Source organism: Chiloscyllium plagiosum, chromosome 15 (genome assembly GCF_004010195.1).
Source record: "Chiloscyllium plagiosum isolate BGI_BamShark_2017 chromosome 15, ASM401019v2, whole genome shotgun sequence".
Classification (NCBI taxonomy): domain Eukaryota; kingdom Metazoa; phylum Chordata; class Chondrichthyes; order Orectolobiformes; family Hemiscylliidae; genus Chiloscyllium; species Chiloscyllium plagiosum.
In genome coordinates, this window is record NC_057724.1 from 32275259 (window position 1) to 32291921 (window position 16663).

A 16663-nucleotide genomic window follows, 5' to 3' on the forward strand; every position below is an offset into this window, starting at 1 on the left:
TTTACAAGGATGTTGCCAGGGTTGGAGGATCTGAACTACAGGGAAAGGCTGAACAGGCTGAGGCTGTTTTCCCTGCAGTGTCGGAGGCTGAGGGGTGACCTTATAGAGGTTTACAAAATTATGAGGGGCATGGATAGGATAAATAGACAAAGTCTTTTCCCTGGGGTCAGGGAGTCCAGAACTAGAAGGCATAGGTTTATGGTGAGAGAGGAAAGATATAAAAGAGACCTAAGGGCCAACTTTTTCTCTCGTGTATTGTAGCAAATATCCTTTTTATTTTGCCAAGGCGTTTCTTTCTTGTTGATTAAAAGATGGCAGATTTTGATCAATCTGAGCAACTTTATCAAGAACCATAAGGTGCTTGTGAACAATTCATTTTAATTTTAGATTCTATTAGATGTAAGCTGTCGGTTGAGACAAAACACAGCTCTTCTGCACAAGTGGCTTCAGTATGTTCCCTTGATCTTGTTTACATTCAGCCCAGGAACCCTGTTGGTCAAGTTTAACCCCAAACCACCATTCTTTCTCACGGCTGTATATATAAAAAAGTCTCAGTTAAACAATCAGCTGAGTTGTCATTTTCCTGTTAAAATATAGGATTCATTTACAATCAAAAACTTCAATTTGTATTCGTAGTTCCACAGTCACAGTTTTAGTTACAGCCAAGTCATTTAGCTTTAGATCACTGTCTTCTTTTTGTGACTCCATCAGCTTACGAATGCTGCTGCTGCATTTTGCTTTGATAATTGTTTCTTAGGGTTAGTCTGTAAGTTTAATTCATACAAACTCAATTCCTTTCCAGTTGAATTTAACTCTTTGCTTCAGTCCATGTCTTTTAATCTCAGCAGTCTCAGGTTTTGATTCTTTTTAGATATCTTGTGAATCAAAATATTGTTCTTTGCAACAGTTTCAGATACAGGTGCATTCTTTTCCAAATCCATTGTTCATACTAGTATATATTTATCTTTAAGGATTTCAATGGATTTTGAAGGTCTCATATGATGTCCAAGTAGCTTGTTTCCCAGGTAAAGGTCAATCAGTGATAGGTGATTTTGCCACAACTTCCACAGTAATAGAACCACGGACTAAAGTACAGTTAAAACTTACTGTGCACAATGGAACGGGTAACTAATTGCCATCAATGTCCTGAATCAATACACATGTATGGAGCCAAAGTTTTGGAGAAAAAATCATGAACTTTGTGAACAGGCTGACACCCTGTATCTCTACGAACAACAATTCTTTTGGCTCTTATATCAGATAAAACTGCAATGTCTTCACCTTCAAATAAAAAAAATCCCATACAGTGACTGTAAACATTTTCAAGGGGATCAGTTTATCACTAATCTCCTGACTGGTACAGTATTTTCTGGGGAAAAAAAATCATTTTTCAGAACTGGTAGCCACGCAACAGCTTTTTCTGCCAAAGTTATCCCTTTGTTTCTCCTGTATATGTAACAGAACCTCCTTCACTGAAAGTCTATTGATCATAGATCACTGCAATTAAAATCTCAGACACATTTCCACAAATCTGAATACTACAAATTTCAGTGCTGATTTAAACTGCAGCCGCCATGATTCTCTGCCACTTCTGTGTTGAGCTCTCAATCTGGAATACCTCCAGAAGAATGTCAAAGTAATTGAGATAAGGCTGACCTAGGAAACGTTCTGGGGGCAAAGGTTGGCTCTGTGATCTGGCAGTTGGAGTTCACAACAGCTCTGGCTGGTCCCAGTGAGGCCCCTGCTGGGAGGAATGATTGTGTAGGTATATGTGCAGGCACCAGAGGCCTCTTGAGGAGCAGGATCAGGATATTGGATAACTTCCAACTGATAAAACAGCTGATTTGAAACTTTTATAATCCCGCAATGGCCCAAAGTGTTTTTATTTTGATGTTAACCCATATTTCTAAGCAACCTGTTCAGAGATGTTATTACGTACCTCTGGAGCAGGTGGGACTTGAATCTAGAACTCTTGGCTCAGAGGTAAGGACGCTCCCAGTTTGCCACAAACGGACCCCTTTTTTACCGCTGATCTACATTTTAAAAAATTTTAACATCCTTTTCTAATAAACCTATTCAGCGATGTATTTACACACCTCTGAAGCAGGTGGAACTTGAACTCGAGACCCTCAGTCGAGGGGAAGGTACACTACAACTGCACCACAGGATCCTCTACAGATGATTTACAAACACCCAAGTGGCAGGTAAAATGATGTACATTACTTCAGATACTGCACAATTTCTGGAAATACAGTGGATGTTTTTAGTCCAGTGGTACTTTATTAAAACTGTTTAAGATCTTCAGCATCCACAGTTCTTTGTTTCTTTTTTCAATTAGCGAAGTTAGCCAGTGCTCCATTCGGCAAATAGTAATGGAAATATGGATGTTTCGCCCATAAATTCAGTAAAGTTTAGCTTAATAAATGTTTATAAATCTGAAAATGTTGGCGAGGGAGTTAAAAGATTGGTACTGAGACAGGAGGATAGACTTGATGTACAGATCAGCAATGATCTTGATGAGGATGAAATAGGCTCCAGACACTGAATGATCTACTATGTTCCAATTACAGCAACATTTCAAAGAAATGTTCTGCTGGGTATGAAATTATTTTAAAACAGGTGGATCGTTTGAGGGATAATGGTCAGAAACGGATGTGGCATGAAGTTAATTATTCATAACAATCTCCACAGACATCCACTCTACCATAGATACTAGGAGACAGTAAGAACTACAGATGCTGGAATGCTGATCCACTATAGACACTACCCTTGGTGCTATTAACACATGTAGGATGTTCTTACATGCATACTTCAGTCATTTCATTCACTTATCAAAGCCAGCTTCTTCATGTAAAACTAGACAAACTATTCATTGAGTTGTATTACACAGTGGAGCTTGAAATTATCTTTCATTACTCCTTTAATTTGATCTTTGCTCACCTGGGGTAATAAGGGTTATGGAGCCAAGGTGAATGGATGGAGTGACTCTCAAGATAAAGAATTCAAACAAGATAACAATGCACTTATCATGGAACGGCTTCAGGGAATCAATGGGCGAGATTTGATTAGGAAATGCAGACCCTTAAACAGAATTTATTATGTGATTGTCAATGTCTCTCAACTGTTCTCCCAACCCCTCACATTGCCATTAGATTTTCGTGACAGCAATTTGTGAAATAATAGTTGTTGAGCACAATATTTCAATAATAAATCACTGGCCAATGAGAGAAGTGATACTTACATGGGGTAAGTTTCCTACGGTTACTATATGTTAGATAATGTTTGCCTGGTATGTTTGCCATCTCAAGCAAAATGATAAGATTCTAAAGAAACATGTTTCGAGTTTGGCTGGAAGTTGTGATCAGAGAGAATCTTGCTGTAATATACTCCTTTGCAATTCTTAAATCATCAAAATTATTTTTAATAATAATGTGAAGTAAATGATATTTTTGATTCATGTTTCTGATGGATTAGGTGGAATTTCTAGGGGTGTGAGTGATGTGGGCTACAGCGAGATGTGTGGCAGGTTTGGATGAGAAGTCCTTTGAGGCCCATCTCAGCAGCACCACGCACCAAGCCTTTTATGCTGTTGTGAGTTTCTCATTAGGCTGTGGCAATTAAAGGGATGTATGGACCAGACCAAACCCCCTCAAAACATATCAAGGAGAATGCCATGACCCTAATTTTAAAGGCTCTTATTTTAAAGGCAAGTGCCAAGTGGTCTGTTGTGGATGCAATTCGATTGGTCAACCTATCAGGCTTGAAGCAAAAGATGCTGGATTCATACACCATAGATAAAATACAGACAAAATAGAAATGAAAGTAAGTAAATTGGTTAAAAATCACACAACACCAGGTTATAGTCCAATAGGTTTATTTGAAAGTACAAGCTTTTGGAGCACTGCTCCTCTGTCAGGTAGCTGGTGGGGCAGGATCATAGGACACAGAATTTATAGCAAAAGATCAAAATGTCAGACGACTGATGCAATGTATTGAACAAATGTAGATTGCTGTTAAGTCTTAGTTACTTAGAATGTGGATGCAGGTTTCGATTCATTAATATGTAAGTCCCAGAACTTCCTTCAAATTACATTGTTGCGATAACTTAAGGTCTTATTTAAAAAAAAAAGTGACATATCAGTTCAGGCAATGCATTAAAGGTGTGAGGTTAGAGTCATTATGTATTCAAAACTTGAGTCAGACCAGTTCCATTTCCAAAATAGGAATTTATAAAATGTCACATGGATGGATGGACTGCCTACAGAATATATACTTTTTGAACAGAATAGAATGTACCTGCAAATATAAATCTGCGTGTGTGTGTTTGTGTGTGTGTGTGTGTGAGAGAGAGGGAAAGAGTGTATGTGTGTGCGCGAGTAAGACGAACTGTATGCCCGTGAGAGGGTATGTGGGTGAGTGTGTGTGTGTGACTGAGAGAGCCTGTGTATGGGAAAGGGTCTGCATGAGTGTGATCATGAGTAAGGGTGTGTGTAAATGTGTGCTTGTGTATGAGTGTGTGTATGTGAGAGTGTATAGTATAGTGGGGTCACCTGTAGAGTGACATGAACCCAAGATCCTGGTTGAGGCTGTCCTCATGGGTACTGAACTTGGCTATTAGCCTCTGCTCGGCCACTCTGCATTGTTGCATATCCTGAAGTCTGCCTTGGAGGATGGTCACCCAAAGATCTGAGGCCGATTGACCTTGACCGCTGAAGTGCTCTCTGACTGGGAGGGAGCACCCTGTCTGGTGATTGTTGTGAGGTGTCCATTCATCCGTTGTTGTAACCTCTGCTTGGTCTCATCAATGTACCATGTCTCAGTGTATGAGATAGACAATGTTGGCCACGTCACATGGCAGTATCCATGTCAATACTCTGACACGTCTTGCAGTGGTTGCCATGACAGGGTTGTATGATATTGTGGTCAGTGTTGCCTGGAGGCTGGGCAGCTTGCTGCGAACAATGGTCTGTTTAAGGCTGTGTGGTTGTTTAAAGACGAGAAGTGGAGGCATGGGGAAGGTCTTGGTGAGGTGCTCATCTTCATCGATAATGTGTTGCAGGCTGTGAAGAACATGGCACAGTTTCTTTGCTCCTGGGAAGTACTGGACCACGAGGGGTACCTGATCAATCGTATCTCATGTCTGTCTTCTGAGGAAGTTACTATGGTTTCTCACTGTGGATGTCAGACCTTCTGGGATTTACATATTAATTAATCGAAATCTGAAACGATTCTAAGTGATTAGACTTAACAGTAATCTAGGTTTGTTCAAAACATTGCATCAGTTGTATGACACTTTGATCTTTTACTATAAATTCTGTGTCCTAGGATCCTGCTCCACTCATTACCTGATGAGGGAGCAGTGCTCCGAAAGCTTGTATTTTCAAATAAACCTATTGGAGTATAACCTGGTGTTATGATTTTTAACTTTGTCCACACCACATCATGACTGAAATTGGTGGCAAAGTTTTCTAAAATTAGAAAGGGATCTTGATCAAATGGGTCAATGATTTTAAAAATGGCAGATGGAGTTCAATCTGGATAAATGTGAGGTATTGCATTTTGGTACAACAAACAAGGTAGGGCTTATACAATTAATGGTAGGGCCTTGGGTAGGGTTGCAGAACAAAGAGATCTAGGGGTGCAGGTGCATAATTCTTTGAAGTGTGTGTAACATATAGACAGGATGGTTAAAAAGGCATTTGGCACGCTTGCCTTCAAAGCTGGGTCCTTTGAATATAGGAATTGGAAGTCATGTTGAGGTTGTACAGTCCATTGGTAAGGCCTCTTCTGGAATATTGTGTCCAGTTCTGATCACCCAGTTATAGGAAAGATATTATTAAACTGGAGAGGGTTCAGAAGAGATTTACCAGCATGTTGCTGGGTATGGAAGGCTTGAGTTATAAAGAAAGGCTGAGTATAGGCTGGAACTTTTTTCACTGGAGCATAGGAGGTTGAAAAGCGACCTGATAGAAGTTTATAAAATAATGAGAGGTATAGTAGAATTAGTGGTAGTTGTCTTTTCATTAGGAATGAGGGATTTCGATACAAGGGGACACAATTTATAGGCAGAGGAAACAGATTTAAAAATGACATGCGAGGCATTGTTTTATAAAGAGGGTGGTTTGCATGTAGAATGAACTTCCTGAGGAAGTGATGGATGTGGGTTCAACTACCAACATTAAAAGACATTTTGATAAGTACATGAATAGGAAAGGTTTAGAGGGATGTGGGTCAGGAGTAGGCAGGTGGGACTAGTTTAGTTTGGGATCATGTTCGGCATGGACTGGTTGGACCAAGGTGTCTGTTTCCGTGCTGTATGACTATGACTCTAAAAGAAAAGAGCTGGCTTAACTGTAAAGGGTAAAAACAATGACTGCAGATGCTGGAAACCAGATTCTCGATTAGTGGTGCTGGAAGAGCACAGCAGTTCAGGCAGCATCCGAGGAGCAGCAAAATCCTGATGAAGGGCTTTTGCCCGAAACGTCGATTTCGCTGCTCCCTGGATGCTGGCTTAACTGTAACTTCATCGAATACTTAACAATAATAAACTACTCATTAACTGTTCTGATGTAGTGACATCCTACAGGCGCACCCCCCTCGGCAAAGGCTAATTCAGTAACTTAAATTGCAGTTAAAATTTCTGTAAAGCATAAGTAATTATTGGAAACCTTGAAAGTGGCATCTGTGGCCCATCTCGCACACAGAGAAGGTAGACATTCCAGGCTGCAAAGGACAGGGAATCAACTACCTCGCCACCTGAACTGTAAGCATAATACAATACTGTCCTATATGCAATGTTGCCTTTCATGGCTGATATAGGGCTAACAAAAAGGACATTAGTGGTCATGTAGCACATTGCCATCTGCTACTACCTCACTGTGGCTGACTCATCAAAGTAATGTCCCATGTTAGAGTGGCAATTTGAGTCATTCCATGACATTTCCTGTCGGATTTAAACTTGGCTCACTGCATAGAAGAGCATGTTAAGGCATCATTTTCAAGGATTGTGACTGCTGACTGTTTTTGTTCTATTGCTATCTTCCTGACTAACATTCATTGCCAGCTTAACCAATAGACCCAGCCACAGCAGGCATGATCATTGTAGTTGTTGCCATGCAACAATGGTGCAGGGAGATAGACAAGGAAGAGATGTGCTTGTCAGCCCTGGACCAATAGCAACATGTCATGGAAGCTGAAATGGCTCCATCTCATAAAGAAGTCACAGCTTAAGGTCCCTTAGAATGTGTCGAGGACAGAGGAGGTCCAAAGACTTTTATCCTCAATGCCACTTCCTCTGCTTGAGTGGGACACAGTGTTGGTGCAGGCTTAGGTTCTCCTGGGACACTGTGACTGAGCTATGCTGGACAGAGCCCCTTATGTTAATGGGCATCTCTTTCATTTCATACCTCATACTACAGTAAGTACCACTGTCTTGTCCATCATATGTGAAGAAACAGCAGTTAATGTATTCAGAAATCAAACTGCTTGGTCCAGGTGGAACAGCTCCAAAGGTATGCGGCAGTCAATACTTCAGCACATGCAGAGGTCATGTAATTGCTCATCAAGAAACCTCATTCTTGTGCATAAATGCATATCTTGACCTCAATATTTTTGGAGTTGCAGAAGGAGTCCAGTTAGTTACGATAGACAGCAAACAGGACAAGAGAGGCCAACTTATACCAGGCTTTCTAAAGACAAGCCAATCAGAGAACAACTGGTCAGGGAACAAACTCCTGTGAAACAACTATCCAGGGGACAACTAATAGAAGATTCCATTGAGCTTCCTTACTATGAGGTGGAACACAGAAAGAAGATAGAATCTATTAAGCTTATTAACGTTGATATAAGAGTATTGTTTTATATTGTCATCAAGGTGGAAATCTATAACTACACAGGGTTGGCAGAAAAGGCTCTTGTGTTTTCCTGTGCTTACCTGCCCACTCAGAACAGCTTTAATGAGTAGACTTCAGCTGCAACACCGCTCATCCTACCATTACTTTAGATGGACACTCTTAACTGACCACTCTTGGGAAGGTCTCCCAGATGGGCAAGTTGGCAGCCAAATTCCTCTTGGTGAGAAACTAGGAGAATCTCATTTGGGAATTAATGGCAATTGATTTTTAATGTACCTGGTAACGATGAAATGATCTAGAATTCATCTCATCCATGCATATTGCATTTCATAGGTAGTATTTATTTTGCAACCATTGTGGTAGTTTTTAGTTTCTAAGCTGATGACTTCTAACACTTAGATCAACCATGGCCACTACCCAAGCTGTTCCTTTAAGTTTCCATAGACCCAGAGGGCATAGCACTGTTTTCGCTCAAAAGACAGATAACTCCCATTGAGTTTATTCTGAGGAGTGGTGAGGTTGAGAAGGCAGAGCTTTCATGGTAACTTCAGCAACAGCAGGAATTGAACCCACACTGTTGGTAACATTTTGCATTCATAAGATAGCATCCAGCCAACTGACGTAATTGTTCCCTGATTGCTCATTAGTGTGATTTGAACAGTCATTGGCAAAGTTTGAGTATGTCACCATTGTAGATCATTACTTTACAGAACGGAATAATGTTCTTGCTGTTCAAAGTGGTAAACACATCTGAATCAAGTTTTATTGGAATTTAAAGCTAACCTTCCTGATTTGTGCCCTGAAAGCAGTGTGCTAAAAATATTCATTTCAGATTGATGAAATCAGTGCTGGATAAAATCATATACCATCACAATCATAAAAATGTCACCTTTCAATGATTATATCAACTTTATTATTTACCAAGTTGTTAATTACACGTTATGAAACATTGTTCTTGGACTTGAAATTTATTCTTGGTTTAACAAAATAAGCAAATTCTTCACCGTATTTAAAACAAAATAAGTTAGCTGAAGAAACAGAGTGGAAACGAATGATGATCTTAGTGTCTAGAACGAAAGCAGCATGCACTTCTAATTTAAATGTTTAGAGTTTCTAGAGTTCAGAACTGGAAAAAGGAGAGAATAAATAAGAAAGATGAAGCAGATGATGCTAGTGCACCAGTTCACTTTTAGTGTGTGTGGCGATTACAAATTATGTGTTTACCTTGCACACATGAATCAGCACATAACCTCATTGTTATAAAAAATGGCAAGGCTGATCCATGTTGATTTTCACAAATTCACAAATGCTATCATTGGCATAGTTTATCTCATCAATCATTAGTTAAGCACAAGGATGAGATACTACATGGCTGCAAGCTGCACCAATATGGTTCAGTTAGTTTATTGTGGAGAAAAAGAGAATCACAGGAATCACAGAAACCTATCCCCAAATGCAAATATGATTCAAGAAAGGAATAAAAATATATTTTAACGGCATGTTCCTGCTTTTGCTCACTATCAAATAACATTGTACAGTTGTGACTCATCAACTTTTGATTTTCATATATGAAAAATAAAGAACCTAAGAAAATATCAACCAGACTATAAAACAATTTTGCTCAAGTCATACAATAGAAAAGTCCTAAATATTAATGCCACACAATATAAACAGTGTATACTCCACTGAACTATTCATTGATGTCCTTTCACACAAAACAATTTAAAATAATAGATGATATGAAAGTTCTGAAATTGTCTGAAACACAGGATTTGACAAATGCTTATGACTAACCTTTCCTCATTTTTTGACACTGTTGACTTTTGCAAGGGTGTGACTCCACAGGTGCTGGCTGCTCTCTTGTACTTTGTACCACAATGGAGCGTTCCTTCCTTTTGCGAGTGGAGTCACTGAGCGTTATTATATTAAAGTTATTAGAGTGTGAGAAATAGTAACAGGAGAAAAATAGGAGTAGAGTGCAGCCCTTAAGCCTGATCAAACATGCCATATGCTCAGGACTGGTCATCTGCTTTAAGTCCAGTATCGCGCCTGCATAATACACCTCTTGATTCCAAAAGAGCCTAATAATTTGTCTATCCCAGACTTGTGTATGTTCAATGATAAACTTTCCCTAACACTCTGGGGCAGAGAATTCTACCCTTTAAATGAAATTTCTCCTCATCTTCATTCTTAATAACTCTTTATCCTGAGATAGTGCCCATATTTCCTAATTCACCAGCCAAGGACACAAAATCTTTCAGTACCTACAATATTGACCTCCCTCGCAATCTAATATTTTTCAGCAAGGTTGGAATAGTACAGAATAGTGATTTATTGTCATTTGTAACTTGACAAAAAATACAGTGAAAAGTGTTCAAGTCATCGTATTCCAGTGCCTAGATTAGCTCTCATTCTTCTAAAATCCAGAGAATATTAATACTGTTTACTCAGCCTGTCATCCTAGAAAATAATATATAGTAATGAACCACAGTTGTATCTCTTCAAAGCAATTATATCCTTCCTTAGATTTGGAAAACTGCACACAGTATTCTAGATGTGGTCACATCAAAGCCCAATAGAAATGTATCAAGAATTCCTATTTTTGTATTGAAACTCCTTGCAATAAAGGCCAACATATCATGTGCCTACCCAAATACATGCAGTACTCTCATACTAACATTCTGTGTCCCTTGCATTTTGTAAGAGCTTTAGGACTTTGAATCCTGTGATGGTTCACTGGAGGCCTAGTACTCTTACTTCAAAACTAAGAATTTTGAGTACATGGACAAAGACATATGAAGAGGATAGGTCACTGATTGTAACTACAATATTAGAGCCGGATAAATCTAGAATTACCACATATAACCATATCTAGTATTAACATATAATAATGTTACTTTGAAGTCTAAGCTTTGATACTAAAGATACTAAACGAGTATTTTGCATCAGTGTTTACTATGGAGAAGGACATGGAAGATATAGAATGTGGGGAAATAGATGATGACATCTTAAAAGAAAATCCATATTACAGAGGAGGAGGTGCTTGGTGTCTTGAAACACATTAAAGTGGACAAAACCCCAGCACCTGATCAGGTGTACCCTAGACCTCTAGGAAGTAGAGTAGGAAGCTAGGGAAGTGATTGCTGGCCCCCTTGCTGAGATATTTGTATCATCGATAGTCACAGGTGAGGTGCCAGAAGACTGGAGGTTCGCTAATGTGATACCACTATTTAAGAAAGGTGGTAAGGAAAAGCCAGGAACTATAGACTAGTGAGCCTGACATCGGTGGTGGGCAGGTTATTGCAGGGAATCCTGAGGGACAGGATGTACATGTATTTGGATAGGCAAGGACTGATTAAAGGTAATCAGCATGGTTTGTGCGTGGGAAATTATGTCTCTCGGACTTGATTGAGTTTTTTGAAGAAGTAACAAAGAGGATTGATGATGGCAGAGTAGTGGACGTGATGTATATGGACTTCAGTAAAGTGTTTGAGAAGAGTCTCATGGGAGATTGGTTAGCAAGGTTAGACCTCATGGAATACAGGGAGAACTAGCCATTTGGATACAGAACCGGCTCAAAGGTAGAAGACAGAGGGTGGTGGTGGAGGGTTGTTTTTCAGACTGGAGGCCTGTGACCAGTGGAGTGCCACAAGGATGGGTGCTGAGTCTGGTCTGTTCCCACTTTTCGTCATTTCTACAAATGAGTTGAGTGTGAATATTGGGGATATAGTTAGTAAGTTTGCAGACGAACCCAAAATTAGAGGTATAGTGGACAGCAAAGACAGTTACCTTAGAGTACAACAGGACCTTGATTAGATGAGCCAATGGGCTGAGAAGATGGAGTTTAATTTAGATAAATGCGAGGTGCTGCATTTTAGAAAAGCAAATCAGAGCACGACCTGTCCACATAATTGTAATGTCCTCGGGAGTGTTGCTGAACAAAGAGACCTTGGAGTACAGGATCATACTTCCTTGAAAGTAGAGTTGCAGGTAGATAGGATAATGAAGAAAGCATTTGGTATGCTTTTCTTTATGGGCAGACTATTGAGTGCAGGAGTTGGGAGGTCATGTGGTGGCTGTACAGGATGTTGGTTAGGCCACTTTTGGAATATTGCTTGCAATTCTGTTCTCCTTCCTATTGGAAGGATGTTGTGAAACTTGAAAGGGTTCAGAAAAGACTTATAAGGATATTGCCAGGGTTGGAGGGCTTGAGCTATAGGGAGAGGCTGAATAGGCTGGGGCTGTTTTTCCTGGAGCATCAGAGGTTGAGGAGTGACCTTATAGAGGTTTATAAACTCATCAGGGGCATGGATAGGATAAATAGGATGCTTGCCTGGGGTGGGGGAGTTCAGAACTAGAGGGCAATAGTTTAGGGTGAGATGGGAAAGATATAGAAGGGATCTAAGTGGCAACTTTTTCATGCAGAGGTACGTATATGGAATGAGCTGCCAGAGGCAGTTGTGGAGGCTGGTACAGTTGCAACATTTAAGAGGCATTTGGATGGATATATGAATAAGAAGGGTTTGGAGGGATATGGGTCAAGTGCTACCAAATGGGACCAGATTAGTTTAGGATATCTGGTCGGCATGGACGTGTTGGCCTGAAGTGTCCGTTTCTGTGTTGTTTATCTGTATGACTCTATGACTCTTAAAGACAGTTCTTGACTTTGCCTTCTCTTTGACCAATCTGACTTGAATCCTAACTCAAAGCATTTTGATAAAAGACCTTGTATGCTGAAATTCACATGAATATCACAATTTTTCAGGTAAGTTCCAGTTCTTAAAAAAAAGCTTTCTTAAATCTTAGTACCAAAGCCTCACACATTTCCACATTATCCTACACCTGCTATCCTGGATGGTTTTGAACATTTGAAGTTTTTGGTAAATCTTTATCAGGTGAGGGGTGGGCTTTATCGGACTAGTATTGGAGAAGGGGAAGGTAAAAGATGGGTTAGAGAAAGGAGTTGTAAATAGATGTTAATTAATTATTCTCTGTTGTACTCTAAGAAATAAATTTGTAATTTTTACTTTAAATAGTTCTTGGCCTCTCAAATTTTCACAGATTATTGCATGGGTTAAATCTTTTCTGTGTTGCTGGTTTTAAATAAGCAACAGTTTGGGGGCTCGACTGGGATTTGAATAGTTTGAGGTATTTTGTCCACGATTTGAACAGTTTAGGTCTTGGATTTGTGAGTTACACTGGTTTAGACGGATTTGAATAGATTTGTGGTATGAAAAATTCCAGCAGATTTAAACACTTGCAGGTTTGTGTCCTAGATCTTTAAATAAAACGTAGGTGAGACAATTTGTTTAATTTCAGTGACTTGTAGTTGATTAAATTAAAAGTGAGAGAAATATCTCTAAAAAATTGCTAAAGAGGTTCTGGGATTTGAAGATGATTCTCAAATGTGCCAAGAAAGTTGAGAAGGAGAGAAAAAGGCCATACTTTTAGAATTAGCAAATAAATTAGATTTGGGTTTAACCAAGGACAAAAGTAAAACTGAAATTGTAAGGGAGTTACTCAAACACTGCGGTGTGTCATAGGAATAGAGAGGTAGAGGTAGAAAAACTTACAAATGAAGGAAATGGAGTTAGAATATAAACAAAGAGAGAAAGAAAGAGAAAGAGAGAAGGTTCTTGGCTGAACAAAGAGAGAGAAGAAAGTGAGAAAGTACGGGAGAGAGATAAAAGGGAGAGAGAAAGAGAAAGGGGAGAGATAGAAAGAGAGAGAGGAAAAAAAAAGAGAGAGAAAGTTCTTAGCTGAGCAAAAAGAGCGAGAATTTGAACTTGAGAAGTTGCGAGTGAGTAAAGTCAAGTTAACAGAATGGAGATTAAAAGAGAAGTTAGTGATGTATACAAGTATGTCAAAACTCTGCCACATTTTGTTGAGAAAGATGTTGAAGCCTTCTTTATTTCATTTGAAAAATTGGCTAGGCAGATGGAGTGGTCCGAGGATTTATAGGTAATGCTAGTTCAGACTAAACTGATAGACAGAGCTAGCGAGGGATTTGCCGTGCTGTCAGATGAGGGGTCAAGAGATTATGAAGAGGTTAATCAGGCTATTTCAAGTGCTTATGAATTGGTACCAGAAGCATATACACAATGATTCAGAAACACAAAGAAGGAACCAGGTCAGACTTAAGTTGAGTTCGAAAAAATTAAACATAGTCATTTTGATTGATGGGTGTGCTTTGAAAATAGATAGGACCTTTGAGGCTGTACGTGAGATTATTCTGCTGGAGGAGTTTAGAAATTCACTTCCAGAGATGGTAAGGATTCACGTGGAGGAACAGAAAGTTCAGGAAGTTCAGGAAGTGAGAAGGGCAGCAGAATTAGCAGATGAGTACATGTTGCTGCTGAAGACAAGTTTCTGGCCAAAATTCCATCCTGTGAGGGATAGAAGTTGGGGGAAGGGAGATCCTACACTACAAAACCAAAAGTAGAGAGCACTGGATGATAAAGAAGCCCAAGAATGTGGAAAGGAGGTGAAATGTCTCAGGTGTTTCCACTGTGGTAAAGTGGGACACGTAAAATCATAGTGTTGGTCATTAAAGAAAGGCACTGTGGGAAAAGATGTGGTAAAAGAAGCTAAGCCAGTGGCATTAGTGAAGGTGGCTCAGTGGTTAGCACTGCTGTCTCACAGCACTAGGGTCCCGGGTTCGATTCCAGCCTTGGTCTACTGTCTGTGTGGAGTTTGCACATTCTCCCAGTGTCTGCATGGGTTTCTTCCGGGTGCTCCGGTTTCCTCCCACAGTCCAAAGATGTGCAGGTCTTGTGATTTGGCCATGCTAAATTGTCCATTGTGTAAGGTGCATTAGTCAGAGGGAAATGGGTCTGAGCGGGTTACTCTCCGGAGGGTCGGTGTGGACTTGTTGGGCTGAAGTGTCTTTTTCCACACTGTAGGGAATCTAATAAAAATTTTAAAAAGAGCCGAGGAGCTGCAGGAGAATGCACAGCCTAGGCAGGGGCTGGGTATGAAGTTAGTACCTGATCTTGATAAAGAATTTGCCTCTGTGGGTAAAGTTTACTCAGAGAACAGGGGGAGAAGGACAAGAAGGTATAATTTTGAGAGATACAGGATCTAACCAGTCGCTGATAGTAAGGGAGGAGTGATATGCACTCTTTCTGACCTATTACCCAAGAGTGTGGTAATTTGTGGGATAGATGGACAGAAATTTAGCATTCTCCTATGTCAGATCAGGTTGGAGTGCCAATTCAAGACAGAGAAAGTTGCGGGGGAGTGATTGACAGAATGTCAGTTCCAGGAATTCAGTTTGTTCTTGGGAATGATTTGGCAGGATCCAAGGTGGGAGTGACACCCCTTGCTGTGGAGAAGCCCAAGGAAGCCCAAAAAACTGAGGAGTTAAAACAGAAATATCATGGTATTTTCCCAGATAGTGTGCTAACCAGATCCCACTATCAGAAGTCACAGCACGAAGCGAAAAGTAAAGAGAAAGATGAAGGAGTTGAGGTTCAGTTAGCAAATACCCTGTTTGATGTAATGGTGCAGGAAAAACCTGAACAGGCAGAGGGTCAGACAGAAGTGTTTAGTCCTGAAAGGCTAAGAGACTTGTAATAGTAAGACAAGACAATATAAGATATATGTGTGGATGGGTACTCTGAAAAGGAGGCAGAGAATGTTCCAGAGGGTTATTAAGATAGACTCCTAAGATGGAAATGGAGACCATGACAGGTTAATGCAGAGGAGAAATGGGTATGTTAGGGTAATGTGTTCAAAAAAAAGAAATAGATGAAGCCATCTTTTCATTATGGTGGTTCATTTTTTCTTAAGCGGGGGAGGTGTTATGAAGATGTGGGTGTATTGCACCTTTAAGAAAGTTAAAAGCTAGCAGAACTACCTGACAGCACCAAGTGTTCTCAATATGATACACTGTAGCATGTGGTCCAGCAGTTAGTGTAGCTGGTTGCCCAGAGATAAAAACAGATTTGAATTAGACCAATCAGTTTAAATTATACCCTAAAAAATAGCAAATTCCAATCAAGTTTGAATTGAGTATATTGACAATCTTAAAAGCCAATGACCCAATCCGACGCTTTGGGGATATAAGACTAGGGAAAATTGAAAAATTGGGAGGAGAACTGCAACATCACCAGCATGCAGAAACTGCTCGAAAATAGCTGTCTTTAAGATATCTTGATCAATCAGTGACCTATGAAACAGAAATCCCTAAGAAGAAGAAAAGAAGAGCATGGAAGAGAAGAGTTGATGTCTGGCTGGTTTTGAAAACTTGAATTTTTGGTTAATCTTAATCGGAGGAGGGGAGGGGTTTATCGGACTAGTATTGGAGAAGGGGAAGGTAAAAGATGTATTAGAGAAAGGAGTTGTAAATAGCTGTTAGTTAATAATTCTCTGTTATACTTTCAGAAATAAAGTTTTTTTTTACTTAAGTAGTTCGTAACACTATGGTCTTCATAATTTGATACGTAGTCGAAAAGTGTGGTGCTGGAAAATCCCAGCAGGTCAGGCAGGATCCAAGGAACAGAAGAGTAGATGTCTTGGGCATGAGCCCTTTATCAGGAATGACTCAAAATGTTGACTCTCCTGCTCCTTGGATACCTGACCAGCTATGCTTCTCCTGTACCACACATTTTGACTCTGACTCTCCAGCACCTGAAGTCCTCACTTTCTCCCATAATTTGATACATCTCAATCAGGTTCCCTCTTGATCTCTGCTCTAAGGAAAACAATGCCAGTCTGTTCAAACTCCCTTTGTTACTAAATCTCTGCTACCCTGGCAACATTCTGGTAAATCTTCTCTGCACCCTCTCCAGTGCTATCACATCCCTTTG